Genomic DNA, 11,844 nt, shown 5'->3' with positions numbered 1-11,844 from the left:
ATCACTACTGTCTGCTCAAGTGCTTTGGGGCAATTGATTGTTGAAATATTATGACTTTCCATGATGCGAACATTCAGTTGCCCAATCAGAACTGAGACTCATGAGGACGAGTCTCCTAGTGCAAACATCCGTTACCCATTAAGGCTGTGTTGCCCACATCTGAATGAGAAAGCAGGGGTGGTCAAGAGAGGAAATTCTACAAAAGGTGGCAACAGCAAGACCACCAACAGACCACTCTGAGCTGGTTCTCCTTCAGTCTGGCCGCATGTGAACTCTGTACAGCAGTCCAAAGGATGATGCCAATGAGGAGAGGGCCTTTTGCCAGAAACCCTGTCTCAATCCAACCATTTTAAAGCTGCCTCACAAGAAAGGAGAGACTTGGGACTCTGCACACATTCTGGTGACCCCACTCCTGAACAAAGATTTTTACAAAGGAACTCTTTGTAGGAGGACTCTGTCCCACCTTGTGTAGACCACCTCTGCAAACATAGTTTTTAAGGTTTTCATCATTGGAACACATTCCATAAGTTTAAAAAAAAAAAGAATTGTAGAGAAGGGTTAATAACAAAAAGCAGTCCCCACTCCCAAGAGGGAAAATTATTTTTAACTATTCTAGTCACTTCTGTTTTTATTCTTATGGTGATTGCCTCATGTCTTTAAATAATATGCCAGCATTGCTATTTCTTGATGTAGTATTTTCTGAAATTATCTGTTGACTCCTTACTATGAAAGATGAAAATTAAGCTCGGCTCTACCTCTTCCCCAGCCTCTTTCCCAATAGATTTGTGTTCTTTTTTTTAGTTTTTATTTTAATTCCAGTTAGTTAACATAGTGTTATATTAGTTTCAGGTGTAGAATATAGCGATTCAACAACTCTGTACATCACCTGGTACTCATCATGACAGTCCCTCCTTGATCTCCACCACCTGTTTCACCCTTCCCCTATTGCCATCCTCTCTGGTAACTCTATAATTAAGAGTCTGTTTCTGAGCTTGTCTCTCTCTTTCTCTTTGCTTATTTGTTTTGTTTCTTTCTCTTTTTTTTAAGATTTTATTTATTTGAGAGAGAAAAGAAATGAGCAGGGGGAGGGGCAGGGGAGGGGCAGACTCCCCACTGAGCACGGAGCCCAATGTGGGGCTTGATCCTAGGACTCTGGGATCATGATCTGAGCCCAAGGCAGAAGCTTAACCAACTGAGCCACCCAGGTGCCTATTTGTTTTGTTTCTTTTTTTTTTTTTAGAATTCCAACACTCCAATAATCACCATAGACATTTATTTAAAGTAATACATTTGCAGCTCAGATAGTCCTAAATTGTACATTTCAGGTTTATTCAACTTCTTAAAAATATTTGAGGGCAGCTGCAACCACAGATTTCAACTCCATCATTATTTCTTCGCCCATTCTTCTCTCTCTTTTCTTTCCCGAATAACTTCTTTCAGATATGGTTCAAGATAGAATTTATCCTCCTCATGTTTTGTCCACTGCTCTTTAGGCAAGATCTGATGCCTCATGGTCAGGTCCAGTGCTCTCTTAATGCGAAACATCCTGTCGTTCTAAAGGTTCTCAGGAAGCCTTCTTACAGCCTCTTTCACATCATCATTCTCGTATATTGTATCATCTCTCATGAACCCCAGTTTATTGAACCCTGCAGCATTGCAGGACCATTTTCGAATACCCTCCAGCCACCGGCTCGATGCTGCAACTGCAGGCCTGCTCGCCATTTTGACCCGAGGCTGCCTGTTTTGTTTCTTAAATTCCACATATGACTGAAAGCATATGGTATTTGTCTTTCTCTGACTGACTTTTTCATTTAGCATAAGGCACTGTAGTTCCATCCATGTTGTTGCAAATGGCAAGATTTCATTCTTTTTTAAAGATTTTATTTATTTTAGAGAGAGAGAGAGAGAGAGAGAGCAAGAGAGAGTGGGGGAGGGGCAGAGGGAGAGAAAATCTTCTGTGCTGAGCATGGAGCCCAATGCATTGCACCCCTAAGCCTCATGTTGCTCAAGAATCAACTCTATAAATAAATCTTTAAATTAATTTTAAGAGCTGAAAATCAGTTAACTATGTTTATTATATTATAACAATGGCACACGCTGTTGGTTGCCTACCTAGCATCCATCCCAACCTCACTTAACAGAATCTAACAAGACCCTGAGTTTTTCAAGTGTCTACCCTCATCCACTTAGCCAAAATTTTTGGGAGAGGTCAGCTCTATTTTCAGCCAAAGGATCCCAGATGGGCTATTCAGTGTTTTTCAACCTTGGGTCTGCGTTAGAATGACCTAGAAGGCTTGTTAAAGCAGACTGCTAAGCTACATTCACAGATATTCTGACTCTGTAGATCTGGGGTGAGGCTAAAGATTTTGCATTCCCAGCAAGCCTCTAGGCTAATGCTGATTTTGCTAGTTTGGGGACTATACTTTGAGACCCCCTGGTCTTCGTGAAGTGTGGCCTTTGCAGTAACTAAGATATTGCTCTGGCTGCTTTAATAGTGATCAGAATAAATGGACAGAAGTTTACTTCTCTATCACATAAAATTCAAAACTAGTAGAAGTATAAGAGGGTTAGCTTCGTGAAAATGCCTTGGGTCCCAGGTTTCCTTCTATCTGTTGCTTTGTCATCTCCTTAGGAATTGCCCTCATCTTCATGTTTCAAGCTGACTCACTACTACCAAACCTTCATGCTAGCAAAAGGGAAAACATGAGGCAGTGGAGAGCCTATAACTTCTTTTTTTTTTTTAAGATTTTATTTTTAAAAGATTTTATTTATTTATTTTTGCGAGGGAGAGAGGGAGCATGAGCATGGGGGAGGGGCAGAGGGAGAAGCAGGCTCCCCGCTGAGCAGGAAGCCTGATGTGAGACTCAATCCCAGGACCCTGGGATCATGACCTGAGCCGAAGGCAGACTCTTAACTGACTGAGCAACCCAGGTGCCCTAAGATTTTATTTCTAAGTAATCTCCACACCCAGTATGGGGCTTGAACTCACAAACCTGGGATCAAAAGTTGCATGCTGTACTGACTGAGCCAGCTAGGTGCCCCCATACTACTTCTTTTAAAGGAATAATCCAGAAATTGCCCACAACATCTCCAATCACATCCTATTGGCCAGAACTTAGTCACATGGCTACACCTAGGAACAAGGGAAGCTGGGAAAGGTGGTTCCTAGCTTGTTGATTATGTGTCCAGATAAAATTCAGGGTAGTTCTGGTATAGAAAGGAAGAGGAGAGAATGGATATCAAGTGGCAATTGGCAATCTCTGCAACAGTGGTTCCATTCTCCTTTCCAACAGTTGTTTAGAGGAACACATGACACACCTTTAGCCAATGAGAAAGGAAAAGATGGCTGCTGAGGATTTCCGGGGAAGTACTTCTCTCTCCAGGAGAGACATAGGATCTTTGGGGTTCTGTCATGTTGGATGTGAACCTTAAAAAAGAGCAGTGGGAAGGTGCCTGGCTGGCTTGGTCTGAAGAGTGTGCAACTCTTGATCTCGGGCTTATAGGTTCCAGTCCCATGTTGGGTGTAGAGATTACTTAAAAATAAAATCTTAAAAAAGAGAGAAAAGAGCAAGCAGTGGGTTTCTTGCTACTGTGAGAAGAGCTAGCCTTTGGACAAAGCTTACAAAGTAAAGCTGGCAGAGAGAAAGATGGAGAGAATTTATGTGCTCGATGAAAACCCAGAACCACTGAGTTAACCAACAACCCTGAAGCTTCCCTGCCTATAGTGCCCTTGTTATGTCAGATAATAAATTCCTTATTCTTTTTAGCCACATTGGGTTTTCCTGTAGTTTGCAGCCAAATCATCCAAATGTATAAAGTGACTTTCTAATTGTTTTTCTTTCTCTTTATTTTTGCACTGTAGGCCTCTTTATATTAGCCCAGAATCTCAAAGTTAGTATGAGATACTCAGCCCCTTTCCTTTTTTCTCCCAGATAATTTCCTCCTAGCCTCTTGCTTGCTGGCCAGGTCTGCTACACAGCTGTCACCCTGAGACTGCCCTCAATTACTTTCCTCAGTGGAAAACCACCATTTCCTGCATGCCAGTGCTTTTCCTTGGTTTATTCCTTTGTCTTGCTGAGGCATACTGCCAAGTAACTTCCTAAGAAAAGATATGTGGAAAGTGAATTTTCTGAGCCCTTGCATGTTAGGATCTGTAGGCAGATTGGCTTCCTTCTCAGGTCTGGCCTCTCCACGCATCCTTCAGGGTGGAATGGCCTCCACTTTATCACTTTCTTCTTTGTCTTCTGGAAATTTATTGAAAGATGTAGATCACTGATGGCCCTTTCCTCGTCTCTTGATTGCTCCTCAATTATACCTCTTTATTTCTTTATTGTCATTTTAATGAGGTCTTAGGAAGAAGATCACATAAATGTCATTCCTCCATCTTGAACCAGAAGTTTTATCCCCTTTTAATACGCGTAATAAATAATTCAGACTTTGAAACTGAGTCATTAGATTGGATACTTCACATTTCAGTACTCTGTGAAAGAACATCATCTTACTATTTCTCAAAAAACAATTTTTTTAGCATATTCAAGATAAAATTAAATGAACAAACTGTATTTGCGTGGGAATTTTAACCCACTCACTTTCCTGAATGTTCTTCAAACTACAGTCAGGAACTAGAGTTTCTACTGTCTACATTAGTTACGAAAAATTCTTTTTTTTTTTTTTATCATTAATGCCAAAAGTGTGACTGAGCATCCAGGCCAATAGAAATTTACAGTTCCAAAAGAAGTTTGGAGGTTTTTTCTAATAATTTTTCAATAATTCAACTGAAATTCAGTAATTTGTTTTCAATAATTAAATTGAAAAGAAAGAAAAAGCTCTTAATTTCCATAACCACATGAAATAAACATAAGAAAAAGCGCATGTCAACAGGTACAATGGAAAAAGCATGTAGACAATAATGTCAAAATGACTGAATGTTAATGGACCACTTAAATGTGCTCAGATGTAACGAATGCAAATTAGCCTTTCTTGATAGCCTACTATGTAGCTTGTAACTTTCATATATTTAATAATTGATGCCCTCAATCTTGCAAGGGTCTTATTTCTATTATACTGCTAAAGAAACAGACTAAAATAATTACCTTGCATAAAGTCACTGACAGGAAGGAATTGGCTGAGTTGGGGTTCAGTTCCACTTTTGCTGAACCCCAAAGTCTGGGCCCTTTGCACCTCTTCATTAGTCTATAAGATAGGTGGGTACATCCATTCCCATCTGTATTCATTTCCTTGTGCCTCTGTAACAAAGTGCCACAGCTGGTTGGCTTAAAAGAACAGAAATTCATTGTCTCAGTTTTGGAGGTTAGAAGTCACAAATACAAGGTGTTGGCAGGGTCATGATCTCTCAAAAGCTCTAGGAGAGAATCTGTTCCATGCCTTTCTTTTCGCTTCTGTTGTCATAAGTGATCCATGGTGTTCCTTGGCTTGCAGCTGCCTCACTCCAATCTTTCCTTCTGTGGTCACATGGCATTCTCTCTGTGTATGTTTGTCTCACATGGTCATCATCATCTTCTTCTTCTTCTTTTTTTTAAAGATTTTATTTATTTATTTGGCAGAGAGAGAGAGAGAGAGAGTGCAAGTAGGGGGGAATGGCAGGGAGAGGGAGAAGCAGGCTCCTGCTGATCAGAGAGCCCAGTGTGGGGCTTGATCCCAGGACCCTGGGATCATGACCTGAGCCGAAGGCAGACGCTTAACAACTGAGCCACCCAGGCGCCCCTAATTATATTTTTAATGACCCTATTTCCAAAGAAGGTCACATTCTGAGGTCCAGGGAGTTAAGATTTCAACATGTCTTTTTAGGGTGACACACTTTAAACCATAACACCATCTAATTTAGGTTTCCTTCTCTATCAGAGCTCTATTTCAAATATTTCCTGATGAATAAAAGTATTAGTAGTGTTGAGAAGGAGAAGTTTTTCACTACCCTTCAAGATTCTTTCAGCTGGTCTAAAAATTAAATTGACATGAGACAGATTAATAGGAGCAAATCGAATTTAATTACCTATGTACATGGGGCTCTATAAGAATATGAGGCCCACAAGCAGTTAGGTAAGTGAGGCTTATATGCCTTCCAGAGCTAAGGAGAAGAAGGTAGGCACCTGGGACCCAAAAGGGAAGGAAGATAATTCACAGGGAGATTAAAAAAAAAAAAAAAGTAAATGGGGGTACCTGGGTGAGTCAGTCGATTAAGCGTACGACTCTTGGTTTCAGCTCAGGTCATGATCTCAGGGTCATAAGCTCAAACCCTGTGTTGGGCTCCTGGCTCAGCAGGGAGTCTGCTTAAGGATTCTCTCCCTCTGCTCCTCCCCCCCCCACTCTCTCTCTCCCTCTTTCTCTCGCCCTCTCTCAAATAAATATATCTTTAAAAAAAGAAAAAGAATAAGTGCTCAGGAAACAAATGTGGCTGGGTCACACAGAAACAATGGAAGATAGAATGGAATTTTAACAGACTTTGCTAAGCTCCTCCCTGTCTACCACACCTAGTTTGTATCATACTGTAATTATCTACGGCATAGCTCCTTTCCAGGAGCAGGTCCTCTAACTAAATTGTTTCAGGCAGTTACAGGGAAGATCAAGGGTTCTTACTGAGCCTTCTATTTTTTATTTTTGTTTTTTATATAATCAGTCTAAAATAATCCATATACCAGAGACACACTTTGAGGTGGCAAAGTTTGCTCCCCTACGTTAAATAAAAGTTCTAACACGAAATTCGCCCACACAATACCCTAAAAATATGGTAAAATTACTATTGAAGGAAACCTGGTTTTTAAATCTTAAATCTGTATTAGAATCATACTATTGAAATATTTCATTGCAATGGATCATTTTTCTTTGTGTTAAATTGTTTCACACATTAAAATATACACTGGAGTTATCATTATCACATTAGGAGTAATTGAACAATTAATTCCTCAAAAAAAGTCTCACTAAAAGTGATTTCAAGGTATTAACCAATGCATTGTGATGACAATCAGGTCTTTTAGAATGTAAAGATTATCCTCAGAGGACTGCCCTTTTTGTAGACTCTGAAGCATGACTAAAATAAGTTTGGAGCTCATCTCAATGCCAAGCCTAATTATTATCACTTAAATATTTATGGTGCTCTTGTTTCATTGCTGATGGTTCTTCCAGAAACATCTAGCTGCCCATTAAGACTAGATGTACCTGCTGTGTACTAATGTTTTATTTATTTGAATAGACAGTAGATTATACTAAAGATATAAACAGGAGTATTTCACAAATGCAAAAATTTAAGGTATTCTTTATAAAAGGGAATGTCTACAGAATTTGAGTTCCCCTGGCTAGAACAGTGATCTATCTAAGCTATAGCACAGGGCCCCTTTCAGGTGTCTAAAATTATCAAGAGGGACAAAGTCGTATTTGCAAAGGGGCACACATTTACATGTGGCTTGCATAAATCATTTTGCTCATGCTGCAGTTCTGTTACTTCTGTGGTTTCATTTCCCTTAACTTACTATCGATCGCTGACCCCCATCTTCCAGAGAGACAGTTTAAGTGGGAGGCATTGTCATTTTCTGGTTATCCATGTTGTTCTTCTAAGATTTCAGACATGTGGAAGTTCATTTGTTTAACAAAAGTAACCCGACTCCTCCCCAGACCGTCCAGCTTTTCAACTTAGGAGTGTGTGTGACTGGGAACATTTCTATTTATACAAAACCTACACACACAGCCTGAAGCTCCTACCCTGCTCGTCTGCAAGTCCACTTCCTCCCCAACTATTTCAGAGTATCCTTGGGATGGATGAGAATTGCTTCTCCTTTCCATACTCCCATTCTGGTCCTCATTTCTCACCTCCCGCCTACCACTCTCTGGGCTTCTTTGTCATTCATCTCTGCTGTTTCACAGACATTTCTCCACACCTTGTTCCTCTCTCTAATCTCTACCCCTCTTACACCACGTGCAGAGCCTTTTCTCATTTTTCCCAAAGGATGTAAGGCAAGGCTGCTATGTTTAACACACTTTATCAAGGTTTGAATTAACGCAAGGGAACTATTTTGCAGAAAAGGGAAATTTAAGGCTGGATTACCTATTCTTACTGTCAGTGGCATCCATTGACCACACCCTTCAGTTGGGGTTGCCTGGGGCCATCGGTCCTCTAACCCCCCACCCCACCCCCCCACTCCCTGGCCCACCTCTGTGTTGTCTGGGCCCACTTCCTCTTTTCAACTGCCTCACCTCCACCACATTCAGATAAAGGAAATAGAAATCAGGCACCTGGGTGGCGCAGTTATTAAAAGTCTGCCTTCGGCTCAGGTCATGGTCCCAGGGTCCTGGGATTGAGCCCTGTGTCGGGCTCCCTGTTCTGCGGGAGGCCTGCTTCTCCCTCTCCCACTCCCCCTGCTTGTGTTCCCTCTCTCACTGTCTCTCTCTCTCTCTGTCAAATAAATAAATAAAATCTTAAAAAAATTTTAAAAAAGGAAACAGAAATCCCCTAATTAAAAAAAAAAAGCTGTGCTCCAAATGAAGACCCTCCTTCCACATTCCTGAAAGGCACACTAATAACAGCATTATATCAAACAGCACCTACCATCGCATCCCAGTCTGAGACACATGCCCTGGGATTACTCAACTGCTAGCCTTCCCTGAGAACAAAGGACAGAGAGGACACAGGGAAGGTCCCTCCTGGGACAAAATAAAGGTCTCTTTCAAGCTCATAAAGCAGAATGCAGACACTACTCCAGTGTTACATCAGCACTTTAAAATTCTTCCTGCTACCAAAATGTGTCAACACTTACCCTGTGAAGATCTATTATGGGTTACGTATTAACACGTTAGTGATGTGTAGAGGTCCCAAAGAATAGGGACTTTCCCTGGCCTCCCAACCTCCATCACATGGGGACCACTCACTGAAAATGGATTCTCCTCCTGGTTCTGTCACATGTTAGCTCTGTGTCCTTGGATAAGTCACCCGAACTCTCAGAACTGTAGTAATCCTACCTTTAAAAGGGGGAGAATAATACCAGCCTCAACATGCTTTCAGGACTTTGCAGGAAGTGAGAATATAAGAAAGTAAGTACTTATAAAATTGTATGCAAATGCACACTGTTATAATTACTAAATCTTAGTCCATTCTAAGAGAGTCTTGTGATGAACAGATGTCCTGTAGAAAGTAGTTTTTGTGGATTCCAGGATGTTTCTAGAAGCTGGCTGGCAGCTGGACGGAAGGAAGAAAGAGACACATTTAAATACAGTCATTCATAATATCCAAAGTTATTATGCCAGGCTCCTGGTGGACAGAGGTATTAAAATAAAATAACAATAAAAATTTTTAAAAATAAAGTAAAATAATAATTAAACTCAAAAAGGAATGCCAAGGACTGAGCTCTGCAGGTGAGTGCAGTGCATGAAAATAGGAGTTCCAGGTTCCTGGATGCAAAACCCAGGTATCCCGGGTACAAAACCTTCCACTAGCAGCAAGACCTTGATGGAGATACTTAGGCTTTCTCTGCCTCAATTTCTTCATCTGTAAAAAAGAAAAAAAAAGGGGGGAGCTGTTACAGCTCCCATTTCATAGTGTTTCTGTGAGGCTTAAGTAAGCTAATACATGTGAAGCCTGTAGAAGTTTGCATGAGAAATGTCCTAACACAACAAATATTAACCACTGTTATATCCTGATAGCCTAATGATGGTCTACCCCAGATTTGAGGAGAGTTTTCTACTTAAGTTCAGAATGCTTAACTGAAACTGTTGAGTTTGAGGATTATACTTTATGTGTCTGCTAGTGAATGATGTGAACTAACTCCCATAATCCTCCCCTTCTCACTCTATCTTTCAAGGTCCTTCAATATAAGTACTTATATGTTTATTGATTACTATTGCACTGCTATGAAACATCTTAGTTTTTATTCACTCTCTCCTCATTTGTGCACCAGATTTCATGCTGTCTTTGTGGCTCTCATTGCAACAGTGTTCCACTTGGTTCTTCAGAAGGGGGCAGAGAAAGAGGCAGAACTGTCTTATTAACAATGCTTTCTTTTTAAAAAAAAAAAAGATTTTATTTACTTATTCATGAGAGAGAGAGAGAGAGGCAGAGGGAGAAGCAGACTTCCCGCAAAGCGGGGAGCCTGATGCGGGACTCGATCCCAGGACTCCGGGATCATGACCTGAGCCGAAGGCAGATGCCTAACCATCTGAGCCACCCAGGCGCCCAACAATGCTTTCATTGAACATTCCCAAATGCTGTGTATGTACATGTGTGCGGGTGTGATGTGTGTTTTCTGTTGTTTTGTTGACTCAGAGCCAGCTGATGGTCTGCTTTTCTTCCTAGACTTTCTTCCTTCCATCTGACTAGTGGCTTCCCAGTTTGTGTGTTTATGGAATTCATTCATTCCTTATCCACAAAAATCTACCTCCGTGACCTCAGAATGTATGTGGGTGTGCCTGTGAGGGACACACAGTAGAGGCGTTGTATCTTGGAGCCAACCTATACTCTGTATGAGATCCCAGGACAAGAGCATTCACTTTGCGCCAAATGTCATTTACAAATACAAAAAGCTGGCCCCTTGGTTGAATGATCTCAAAGCTCTCTGGGGTGAGGAAATGGGCAAGGTTAGTAGGCAGTTTCAGGTTGAACCTGTTTGGTTTCTTTTTGCTGCGGCAAGTGACCACGGTTGAGGGTTTTGCTTTCTCTGCTCTGAAGTTTCACAGCTTCCCTGGTGAACTCCAAGGTGAATGAGGTAACTGTCTCACTTTATCCAAACAGGGGCTGCTTTGTAACCCAGACAGCCAGCCTAGTATTCTAGTGAGACAGGGGCATGTTCTCAAAGAGACAGACGGACTCCCGAGAGCATCACCTTCCCTGCGCCGAAGTACCTGGTGAGCTTCAGAATTATAAAGCCTCCGTGTTGAATGCCAACAAGGGGAGCTAACTTTGTGACTCAGTATTTTTAACTGAAGGCAGGAACCTGCGATGTGTTTGTCTGCTCTGGGATCATCTGCCTGCTGATCTTATGCAACAATGATGCTGAGAAGCATACGCTTTCTTGCTTTTCCTTTCTTGTTTCTATAACTCTGTTGATTGGCATTTTCCAGGACTCCACCCATTCCCTTCTTTTCTTTTGTCTTTAGTTTTAACTTTATTGTTCCTTCCTTTAAAAAAAAAAGATTGATTTATTTATTTGAAAGAGAGATTACGTAAGTGGCGGGAGGGGCAGAGGGAGAGAGAATCTCAAGCAAATTCCCCACTGAGCACAGAGCTGGACATGGGGCTCTATCTCACGACCCTGAGATCATGACCTGAGCTAAAACCGGAGTGGGACGCTTAACCCTACTGACCCACCCAGACACCCCTATAGTTCCTCCTAATCATTTAAAAATGGACATTATGTTCATATAGTATGTGATGTATTTAGGAATTATATCCTGCTTTTTAAAAAACATACTATATTTTGAGCATTTCCCCCATGCCATTAGATTTTTTGGTAAACATGAATCTTGATGATTATATAATATGACAACTTATGTCCTATGATTGCTTAACCTTTTTTTTTTTTTTTTTTTTTTTTGGCATTTGGATTGTCACTTTTCAATATTGCACTTGATTCCAGTGCTAGCCCTTTTATCTGTGTGGGATGACTCTGGGTGAGTACCCTCCTCATGATGACACAAAATTCAATAAAATGATATCAAATAATAAATTAATAAAAGGGTACCATTCAGGTATGCCTGCTGTAAAGAAAGAAAAAAAAAATCTTTTCCCCCTCTCCATCTTAGTTTTAGTGGCTGGGCCCTGCAAATCAGACACAAATTGATTAACAAGAGAAAAACAGAGGTTTATCAAGGCCCGCATGGTACATGCGCGGGGGTACTCCGGGA

The 11,844-nt window shown here is 41.0% G+C and overlaps 1 pseudogene; it reads right to left on the bottom strand.

The window, feature by feature from the left end:
- Positions 1–1,256: 1,256 nt before the first annotated feature.
- On the bottom strand, positions 1,257–1,732 carry LOC123852369 (cytochrome b-c1 complex subunit 7-like; annotated as a pseudogene).
- Between the last annotated feature and the right edge of the window lie 10,112 nt (positions 1,733–11,844).

Source organism: Mirounga angustirostris, unplaced genomic scaffold, assembly GCF_029215605.1.
Source record: "Mirounga angustirostris isolate CCGP_5_RB_7025 unplaced genomic scaffold, mMirAng1.0.hap1 SCAF_14, whole genome shotgun sequence".
NCBI classification, from domain to species: domain Eukaryota; kingdom Metazoa; phylum Chordata; class Mammalia; order Carnivora; family Phocidae; genus Mirounga; species Mirounga angustirostris.
This window is presented reverse-complemented; position numbering and strand designations above follow the sequence as displayed.